General features: G+C 41.6%; 1 long non-coding RNA gene across 1 annotated transcript; it reads left to right on the top strand.

Moving 5' to 3' along the window:
* Positions 1 to 1,913: 1,913 nt before the first annotated feature.
* On the top strand, positions 1,914 to 10,897 carry LOC119722890. The gene is made up of 5 exons (XR_005270491.1): positions 1,914 to 2,021; positions 5,798 to 5,885; positions 6,319 to 6,396; positions 6,706 to 6,809; positions 10,083 to 10,897. It is a non-coding gene; the product is annotated as an uncharacterized LOC119722890 (long non-coding RNA).
* The last annotated feature ends 841 nt before the right edge of the window (positions 10,898 to 11,738 follow it).

The raw sequence follows: 11,738 nt of genomic DNA, 5'->3' as shown, positions 1-11,738 counted from the left end.
ACGTAGCGCACTTCGACGTTTACCCGACTTTCCTCGTGTAGTGTTGCCAAACCTCTTTGTTGACAAACTTCAAATTCATTCAGTAAAATACTGGTACTTTTAGCTTGTTAATGCTTGCTATTTAACCTCTGTGAACAATTTCGGTAAGTGAAATTTAATCCGAAATTCAAAAACGGTGGCGTCCGGAAATTGGGCACAATATTGGGTGAGTGTTCCCTAATGTGGAGTGGTGCACTTGAATAAATCTCGGAAAATTCCAAATTAGCATTTCAGAATTTCTGTAAAGTTGATAAATTCTGATAATCCATTATTATCTCTACTTACATATGGCCTACCCAATTAGAAGTTTGTCAGAAAATTATATTCTATTTTTGGAGGGCATTTTCAAAGGGTTCACTGTGTACTTCAAAATAAAATCGGAAAATCACGCCGAAATATTTCTTTTCTTCTAACTTTGTAACGGGTAGATAAACTCGCGATTTATAAACGGGATTATTACGAACTTGATGAAATGTCACTTTCTGTGAAATTTCAGTTAAAACTTTTGCTCTAGCTAGGTGCTACAGGCGAAAAATCAAAGTGCGCCACGTTAGGGGCCGCGCCAATTTAGGGTAGGCCTACATCAACAATATAGGGAATTTACACAGTTGAATATTTCCAGTCATAAAATTTTATGAGGTTATTTTCCGATTGTAAAAAAATTATCTTGTGTATGAAATCTGGTTTGCGTAGATTCAAAACGGGACGGAACCTAACATTTTTATGCAGATTTTGAGTAATAAAGCTGTGTTTTTTAATGAACGCATTTTAAGGTAGGGCCAATACTTGCGTTAGCGCGTTGCACACTAGGCGCATTGCCCATACTTTTAGCCCAAACACAGTTTACACGGACCTATAATAATATCATTGCTGAATACGTTTAATGCACTAGTTAGTCCATATTATAATCATCGTTTACTGAACAGAAGGACTTGCAGAATCCGGATGACGTTACAAGAATTAATCGCCACTTCTGGCTTCCAGTCTTTGGGAAAACTCGGCAAAATATTGTCGTACTTTCTACCTTTCTACTACTAATCCATCAAGACAATTATGTAGGTAATTCAGTGCAGAAAGCAAAACTCAACTCCAAAATATCCATAGCCCATACCAATTACTATAGCCCATACTAAAAAAAAAAAAGTATCGAACGATGACAATATCCACGCACCAGAAGATCCTTTCAGCCATTGGCACTTAAAAAAAAAATCCCGGTTCACTTTTTCTAGGTCAGTTTTTCCAAAAAGTACAGAAACACCACGCAAATTCTTTTCAGTTGTTTTGTATTTTGCGAAAGTGACCTCGACCTTCCAGCAGACACAGTTTTTTTATTCTGTATTAACGATTGTGGTTTTAGGATTTACGTCCAACTGTGCAAGACCATAACGCATCGTTTACTGAGCGTTGTCATTGCATGACAAAAATAATGAGGAACGTACCAGCAACAATTTTTATAGCGGAAAAGATAATTATACTTTCAATATAAATTTTATTATATCCATTCGGCTTAACTCACTCATCATCCGCAACGACCCCATTCGTCCGTCGCGCTGAGCTCCTGTGTCTACGTCGAACAGCTTGGTTCCAAGCACTCTCTACCTGGTGGAAAAGGTAATAATAGTTTTTCACAAAAATCAATCACAATACACAACATTGTTTACATCACCTTACATCCCCATCTCTAGTGTTGTATATATTGAATGTTTAATCGGTCATAAAATGTTGCATTACGCAGGGGTGGGAGGGTGAGCTTTAGGGTAAGCATCTGTTGAACGAAATGAGGGATGTGCAGTTGAAATCCCCTCTTTGGGTAATGGAATGGTCTGCTCAATGAGCTGGTTATATTGCTGGTGTGTCAGAAAATAATTCTATTTCATTATTGTGGCTGTTTCTTTGCAAGCTGTGTGTCGTTATTGTCAGTTATCTCGCAAGCAACTTTATCGTCAAATTCCAACAAGCAGCAAGTCGAGCAAAACAAAACTGTAAGTTTACTCATTCCTAAAGTTGAAAAACCGTCCGGGGAAATTCTCAACAACCAAAAACATTAGAGCCAGAATTTATATGTATATTAGGTCTTGTATTAAAGTGAAGATAAGATCATCTGATTCAATTGTATTTATCGATCATTAACTGTTTTTATTAATCCTAGGAATATTTTATTCTTTGTATATGCTATTAATTTTAAAACAATTAAATTGGATAAAACAAAACGACATTAACCACGAACAATTCTTATGTAAACATTTTCCATTATACATTTAAGACGAGTAGAGAGTTGCAAACAATGTGTCCTTCAGAAACATTCATCGCATGCACTGTTAACAGAACCCGTAAAAACACTGTCAATTTCCCGTACTTTTTACGGTTTATTACCGTTATTGCTCGTATCGTCACAAGAAAGAACGTGCTACGTGCATTTCCTGTAAAACTTGGTGCCCTGACGCATGCTGGGATTCACAATGCTTTGTATTCGTAACTTTTCAAAACCCCTCCCCTTTCAAACCCTCACAACCGCCTAGTTTTTAAAGCTGTGATTCGTGTGCACTCACGCAACGTTCGCTACGTGCTGATCATTGGGACGTCACAGCCGTAATGCTTTGATATTGCGGAATTCGGAGAGCCAAACAGCTAATCCTGCGGTGTTGACCAGCAATAGGTTGACCCCTTTCTGTGGGATCGGTAAAAAGTTGTAAATGAAAATTACAACTTACAGATGCAAGTTATGTTACAACTTAAAGATAATTTCACATTAAGTGATTTGAAAACCCCTATGCGTGTAAAAGACAAGCTGCAAGACGTATGCATACCCCACTCCCAGCTGCTGCAACTGGAACCTACCCCCCTCCCTACCCCTACACTCAGCTCTGACGCCACCCCACTTGTATTCCATTACTTTACGGCAAATTGCCGTCAAATTTACGGGAAATTCGCGTTAAAATTACGGTCACCGTCATTTTTGGAAACCCGTAACTGACCGTAATTTTACGGTCTTTGTTGGCAACCCGTTTGACAGTGCTTTTAGGGGCCATTCAGAATTTTCAATGTTTTAAAATTTCGATCTTTTTTCCAAATTGTGGGTGGGTGGGTCAAGCTAAATAACTGAAAATCGAAATTCACTTTCCATGGAAAAAAGATTAAAAAAAACAAAGAAAGATATATCTTTTGACTTGCCTGAACTACGCGCAAGCATTCCGATATCGCGATGCGTGTTTCTTTTCCAACTTCGTCCCCTATATGTACTGTCAGTGGCGTAGCCAGGAATTTTTCAGTGGGGGAGGGGGGGGGGGCGCTGGGGGGCTGGAACATTTCATGGGGGGGGGGGGCGAGGGGGCGTCATGTAGATCAATTATATATTTTTTAGAAACTCAAAATCTCAGTGGGGGAGGCGAATGGGGGGGGGGGGCGACAAGGTTTCATGGGGGGGGGGCTGTCGCCCCCCACGCCCCCCCCCCCCCCGTGGCTACGCCACTGCAGGTCATACAGTTACAGTTTATGTAAACTTGTATGAAAAGTCAAAGAAATGTAACTCCCATGATCTATTTGACACCAAGTTTGTATTAACTTGCCGGTAACGCCCTAAACAATTATCCAGACAAATATGTTTATTTTGTAACATTTTATGTTCGTCTGTCGGTCTTCTATGCTGTTATGCTTACTTTTAGGTACCTTCAATGGTACTATGTTTAATTAACCTGTTCATTTGGTTAATTAAACTAATAACGCACATATAGTTGCCAAATATGGCACTAACAAGTTTGAGGTCGGCAATTTCGTCTTTAAAAATCTGGGTACGTCGGGTTACCGTACACACAATTGTCCTGGAAACAACAGTCCCAAAGTACAGAAAGTGTACGCAAGAGCTCCCCAGCAAGTATCGCTGACGCCATTATGATTCCAAAATTTCTCACTGTGTCACACAGTGAAATAACTAAACAGCGTCGTTGTATTGTGAACACATAAAAGCATTCAAGTCGCGTTCTTGCACACTTTCTTCATGTCGACATAGATATCCTTGAACCACCGCCCCTGCTTTGCATAACAAGTGCACATGAATGAACGATTCGACTTTTATTCAAAGAAATTTCTATGTACAGTCACCAGACTCTATTCAGTAAAGTCCCCGTCAAAACGAAAGTAAACAATCCACTTGCATAACGCACGGCTACACCATCGTACAGTGTGGCAGGGACACCAACAAGTAACACAACAACTAATTTTCTTTTTAAAAATTGATAAATATTCTGATTGAATTTCGTTAAAAGATACTTGTTGGTGAGGTATCACATATTCTAGCAAATTGATAAAAAATGTACAATATTACAATATGCAATTTTGAGGGAAATGGGCAAAATACTGCATAAATAATTTCACTTGATCATATACACAAACCGACAATTTTCATTTTCAGACCCACAACGAGAAATATTGTTAACACTGGGCTTATTGTGAGGAGTTGTGCTGGGAATCCATGAAGATGTTATTTTCAACATAATTTCTAAACAATTTAATGGGACATTCCGTGACATGAGCCTTCCAGATGAAAAGTTTGTGGGTGCACACCAATACATAAATTCCCATAGGCACCAAAGATAAATATCCCAATGTAAACAAATCGGGGAACATACTCTGAACCCTCACAGGTGATCAAAACATACATCAAATGAAAGCTGAATTAATCCTCTTTACCTTTTTGGAAATCTTTTTTTTGGGGGGGGGGGGGGTTGACCTATGACTTTTAGGTGATTTTTCCCTCCAACGATGACCATGGTGTGCATAGTCAACCGGGGCCAGTGGCGTAGCCAGGAATTTTTCAGTGGGGGCGCTGGGGGGGCTGGAACATTTCATGGGGGGGGGGGGGCGTCATGTAGATCAATGATAATTTTTTAGAAACTCAAAATCTCAGTGGGGGGGGGGGGCGACTGGGGGGGGGGGGAACAAGGTTTCATGGGGGGGCTGTCCCCCCCCCCCCCCCCCCCCCGTGGCTACGCCACTGTGTACTGTACATGTACGTCATGAAGGCCTACGTGTATCCAATCGCTATAAAACTGGACTATTCAACCACTGGACTCACGTGATAGGCACAACCTCGTATGTCACATGTCATCCACCTCATCCAGAAAACGACAAAACCACGGTCATCTTTGTGGCTTCCAAAACTGCAACCTGTCAATCCCAACAGCATATCAGCTGGCAAAACACAAGAAAACTGAAGGTCACCAGTGCAAAAGAGGAAGACCGAAAACTTCACGCCGTCACTGAACTAGACTTGCATGTACATGTACATGTTCAGTTTTTTATTAATCGAAATTATGGGTGGGTGGGTGGGTCAAAATAATTGGAAAAAAAGTCGAAATTTTAAAACATTGAAAATTCTGAATGGCCCCTTACCGTAAAATTACGGGCAATTTTTTTACAGTGTGGACTCGGCACGCGTAGAAATTCACAATTGAAGGAACATAATTATAGCCCAATAGCCCTGCATTGAAAATATCATTTTGAAAATGCCAGAGGTATATTAAACTGTCCATCAGTGGTAAGTTTCAGGGAAAAAAACACAGCTGTCGAAATGAAGGCGTTAAACGTTAAGTACCGCAGGCTGAATAGTTAATTGGAGTCTCTTCCTAAACGTACCAGCAAAAATCATGTACAATTTAAATGACGATTTCAGCTCAGTTTTTCTGCAGTGAAAAACTGTGACGGCAGAGCAAAACTGTTTGCAGTGAAAAATTGCGCTTTGCATTCTGTTTTAATCCCACAGATACCTTCAAAAATGAAGAACCTTCTGTGTTTCCTTGTTGTTGTGAGTCTGGTGTCTGTCCTCGTCAGCGGTTACGAGAGGGAGGAAGGTATGTATTCATCGAGCGCCAATCTGAAAAAAAAAGGTTTTCGATTAATTTTGTTTTTCTAAATCAAGGGACGAGTTATCTCTTAATGGTTATACTGCAAGGCGTTGCTACATGTCCATCAAATCGCGAGGTTTACAGCTAGAACTAGTTGTCTGATCGGGGCTGAGTTTTTGGGAGGTTTATGCTAGCTTATACATTAAGATTACTGTTCAAGTTTGTTCAAGTTTAAGTTTCTTGGAGATTGGGGCTTTGTTTGTACTCGTGCATGAAAATGACGATTCCAACCTTTTGTTGGTGGTGGACTGAATGGAAATTTGAAACCATCCAGAATCTTGATCCCTTTCCTTCTTACAAATAAACTACGATGTTAAATACTTTCATAATGCTATTTTGAATTGATAACGAGGCAGTGATAATTGTATGTCTTCAACAGACACAAAGCTGACCGAACTGCTGCGTGAAGTGAAGGACTATCTGGAAGTCAAGGAGCTTTACAAGGACTTGGCAGAAGGTAAGATTACACCTCAACTCACAACATCTTCTCCATCCCTCCCCATGAGCAAAGTACTTAATTCTCTCTTCTTCTTCTTTTATTTTAAAGGATGTACAAAATTAATGTTACAGTTAACGAGAGAAAATTTATAAGCGATTGTACGATTGCGCACTTGTTAGCGGAAGCACAAGCAGCGTATACAGCTTGAACCAATTTTATAATCGTGTATTAACAACTTCACCAAACTAAACAAACAAAATTAATACAAACTAGCAAACAGAAAGAAACTGGAATAAACTTAACTTTTATTCACATTTTCCTTCGCAGGCATTGATAAGAGGGGGTGCTGTCCTTGCCGCTTACAAATTTGTAGAGCACACCTATGCTGTGCCTGAGCAGGGTTTAGGCCTATCCCGAGTCCACCATGTCAAGTGAGTATTTTTCTAGTTTTGATCTTCTGACCAATAAGAGAATGGCAGATCGACCAAGTCTGGGTTGCTGCATCACATAAACATAACATGTACATGTACGTTTTTAACATGTTGATCTGGATTTGACGCATGAGGGCGCGCGTTATGGTACGGCGTGTATGGTAGCAGACCAGTAAATAAACTTCCATAGACCCCAATGGTAAATGCTCCCACTTCAGAAATTCGGGAAAAATACTTACAACTCTCCAAGGTGTTCGAGACACACATCAAATTAAAGCTTATTTTATCACCTTTCATTTTCTTTTCAATTTTCGGGGGGTCAACTGATGACTTTTAGGAGAAATTTCCATCCGAAGATGATCACCCTAAAAATAGTCCTGAAGCCCATCGCCATTTTGAAAAAACGATGGCTACACTCCATTGCAAAATAGAGCGCTTTTAGGGTCCAAATTACATCAAAATTACACAGAACTGCAAGCTCCCAGTCCTGTGCACGGCTTCCACCCATATTTTTTACAAACCCTCAAGTTCATAGCCCACAGCATGCTCAAATACCGAAGATTTTGAGGGCATGCAAATCGTGATTTGGCCGGCGCAGGCAATTTCGGACCGATTTACTGGTCTGCACCCTATAGAGAAGCGAGGTTTTGAAAAATTTCCCCAAACCACTTGTACGGCACGAGGAAGGATGGATGACTCATATTTCATCAAAAAATTGCAAGAGAAAAAATCTCTGACTGCGATTTCTGGCCTGAAAACAAGCCCTCTGTTGGCGGCTACCTTACTGCAGGGCGCCCCCAACGGGCGTTAATCGAGTTTTTGCTACTTCCGACCCACAAATTACCCCCCCCCCCCCCCCCCCCTTGTTCGCTCGAAATTGCTGTGATCGGACGACGGTCCATCGGCCCTATTCAGATTTTGGGCGCATTTGTTGCGGAACCGCCATTGGTGACCCCTTTTGAAACGCTGCCCCCCCCCCCCCCCAGGTTCCGCCCCCCCCTGAAAAAAAAACACTCCGCAAACATTTGACAACAAACCATGGAAGGCGCCATTTTGAAACTATAGAGAAGCGAGGTTTTGAAAAATTTCCCCAAACCACTTGTACGGCACGAGGAAGGATGGATGACTCATATTTCATCAAAAAATTGCAAGAAAAAAAATCTCTGACTGCGATTTCTGGCCTGAAAACAAGCCCTCTGTTTGCGGCTACCTTACTGCAGGGCGCCCCCAACGGGCGTTAATCGAGTTTTTGCTACTTCCGACCCCAAATTACCCCCCCCCCCCCCCCTTGTTCGCTCGAAATTGCTGTGATCGGACGACGGTCCATCGGCCCTATTCAGATTTTGGGCGCATTTGTTGCGGAACCGCCATTGGTGACCCTTTTGAAACGCTGCCCCCCCCCAGGTTCCGCCCCCCCCCTGAAAAAAAAACACTCCGCAAACATTTGACAACAAACCATGGAAGGCGCCATTTTGAAACTATAGAGAAGCGAGGTTTTGAAACATTCCCCAAACCACTTGTACGGCACGAGGAAGGATGGATGACTCATATTTCATCAAAAAATTGCAAGAAAAAAAATCTCTGACTGCGATTTCTGGCCTGAAAACAAGCCCTCTGTTTGCGGCTACCTTACTGCAGGGCGCCCCCAACGGGCGTTAATCGAGTTTTTGCTACTTCCGACCCAAATTACCCCCCCCCCCTTGTTCGCTCGAAATTGCTGTGATCGGACGACGGTCCATCGGCCCTATTCAGATTTTGGGCGCATTTGTTGCGAAACCGCCATTGGTGACCCTTTTGAAACGCTGCACCCCCCCCCAGGTTCCGCCCCCCCCCCCCTGAAAAAAAAACACTCCGCAAATATTTGACAACAAACCATGGAAGGCGCTATTTTGAAACTATAGGTAGCAGACCAGTAAATAAACTTCCATAGACCCCAATGGTAAATGCTCCCACTTCAGAAATTCGGGGAAAATACTTACAACTCTCCAAGGTGTTCGAGACACACATCAAATTAAAGCTTATTTTATCACCTTTCATTTTCTTTTCAATTTTCGGGGGGTCAACTGATGACTTTTAGGAGAAATTTCCATCCGAAGATGATCACCCCTAAAAATAGTCCTGAAGCCCATCGCCATTTTGAAAAACGATGGCTACACTCCATTGCAAAATAGAGCGCTTTTAGGGTCCAAATTACATCAAAATTACACAGAACTGCAAGCTCCCAGTCCTGTGCACGGCTTCCACCCATATTTTTTACAAACCCTCAAGTTCATGGCCCACAGCATGCTCAAATACCGAAGATTTTGAGGGCATGCAAATCGTGATTTGGCCGGCGCAGGCAATTTCGGACCGATTTACTGGTCTGCACCCGTATAGTGTACATTTATACGTGTAGATGTAGATACAGACCGAACGCAACCCAGACTTGGCCTCGTCTATTAGTGTATAAGCGCCAGTCAGCGTTTTTTTGCGGCCGAATTCTCATCCATGTTTATTTTTTTTCATATTTTGTGAATGGCTGGCGGTCTAATCTTTACCAGCAGCTGAGTTTGTGAACTAGCCTACATCACGAGAACAAGAATCGCTTTGTCGTTGTGCGTTTGTACGCCGTGCATGATTAATTTACAAAAAAGCTGGGTTTTTTTTACGGGTAAACTATATAATAAATCATTTGAAAGTGAACAATATGTGGAATTTTCATACATTGTTGTCGGGGCTTGGGGGTTAAAAGGAGCGTGCGCTTGCGCTGTACGGTTTGTCCGATTCGGCTGACTGATTTGTTTGTTTGATTGTTTTTTACTTGTGCCTTCTTTGGTTTTAAATAAATCCACTCGAACGAAGAGCGTAATCGGTTACAAGTTGAGTTGTTTTGTAGTCAAGTCTGTCTTTTCAAGAAATACTAAAGCACCATTATTGTCAAACTTGGGTTTTCAACAAAACAAGAGGTTGTTTGGAATTGTCTGCCCTGATTTATGAACTTACTCCCTCTGTACACAACGTAAAGGTATAACGATTTAGAGGGGGGGGGGTGACGTTCAGTGGCCTGGTTTTGCTATCCGCATCGATTGATCATAATATCTACAGTCGTACCCTGGAGAAAACAATAATACCCGAAAGATGCACTAGTATAAAGAAGGGTCTTTAGTGTCATCAAATCCTATGAATATACAACATATCATTGAGGTTGACACTTTATTTCCGTAATTAATGTTTTCGTGATCAATGACATTCTCTCTTTAATACATTTCCCTCTTATTCACATGGCATCACTAGTGTGGAGGATTCACCATTGGTGTATCTGCTCATCGTTGCTATTCAGTCTCAGCCACAAGGAATGAAACAATATCGTAATTAGCTCTTATGGCATTTTAAAAATCTTATATTAATTGGGTAAATGGGTAATATGTAAAAGCATTATTCTCTTGTCTGTAATCTTTTAAAGCTCTTTGTGTAATGCTCTAATTTCCTATCTGATTGGTGATATTATTATTAACTTTACATTAAAATTGGTCAGAGTTTCGTTAAAAAGCGAGTAAATTTCGCCACTCCTTATGTCATATACCAATCGGACACAGGGTATTATTGGCAGTACCATCAGGGGTAACAAGATATGAGGTGAGGTCAAGTTACCAGTAGAGGGCGCATACTGACAGTGTTATTGAACACGAAGATGAGTTTGTATCGATTCATAATGCAGTTCGGGGGGAAAAGGCCTTATTAAATTTCTCAAAAATAACTCAAATGCCGCTGCATTTGGACTATATTTGTTTAATCTCACAAAGTAACAGAAGTCTAAATCTTCACTTGAAAAACTACTGGGCCATTGACCGGAATCTGAATCCAAACCTGCTCAGTCCTTTTCTGGTAAAAAAAAAAAATCCATTAGGGGGGTCAAAAGTGACTTTTTCGAGGCCATTTTGATCCAAACAAGTGTCGTTTTTACCAGAAAAAGGACTGAACAAATTTGGATTCAGACTCGGGGTCAGTCTGAGACAGAGGTTTTAAGAGTAATCGTTGCTAAATAGAAATCTTTGGTGATGGTTTGGTTGATTTCAATAAATTTGAGCGTTGGTGATTGGAGAATGCAATAATATGTCGTGACCTTCAGTCTGTGTTGACATGTCATTTCGCCGCTAGGAGGCGCTCTTTTCACCATTTCCTCCTGCCTTGCTATTAATACTACACACATCCGTGGAGAGGAAGAAAATCGGTCATCTTCACTCCTCTGGTTTGTTTCAAGATGTCTACGATGCAGACAAAAGACGTGTCACATTATTTAATGAAAAATAAATGAGAACTTTACTTCAATCTAAATTTTATACATTGTAAAGTGTAATTTTGTTTTTCATTATAGCTCTGAGATTTATGTAGATTGTGCATCATTGATCTCCATTTATACTACATCATAATGGATAGATTAATGGTCTGCATCCACAGACATATACACGCATGGCTACATGCATAGCGCCCTCATTCATCAACACTCCATTCTGCATTGATACTACAGCGCAAGAACTAGAATTCGCTCGTACCCTTTCGCTCGTACCCCCGCCCTGCAAACAGGGCGCTGGTAAGGGCTGATGAGCTTCACAGAATCTTGTGAAGGAAGTATAGATTGACCTTCGCATGCAGCTAGCGCACGCTACGCATGATGGGCACCGGAAGCTAGTTTGTGTGACGCGTCTACGTCATAGGTCACGCAAAATCTATCCAATGAGAGCTCAAATGACGTCAGCCCTTACCAGCGTCCTGTTTGCAGGGTGGGGGTACGAGCGAATCGTACCCTCGGCCCCGCCCTGCAAACAGAGGGCGGGGGGTACACGAGCAAAGAACTAGAAACCTTCACTGCGTGATAAATGACCGGGTCGGGGGATGACCGCTGTTATAATGGACAGAGCCGAAGGCGAGGTCCATTAACAGCGGCCATCC

Source organism: Patiria miniata, unplaced genomic scaffold (assembly GCF_015706575.1).
Source record: "Patiria miniata isolate m_02_andy unplaced genomic scaffold, ASM1570657v1 HiC_scaffold_16, whole genome shotgun sequence".
Taxonomy (NCBI): domain Eukaryota; kingdom Metazoa; phylum Echinodermata; class Asteroidea; order Valvatida; family Asterinidae; genus Patiria; species Patiria miniata.
The sequence above is the reverse complement of the archived record's forward strand: the minus strand, read 5'-3'. Positions and strand labels throughout refer to the sequence as shown.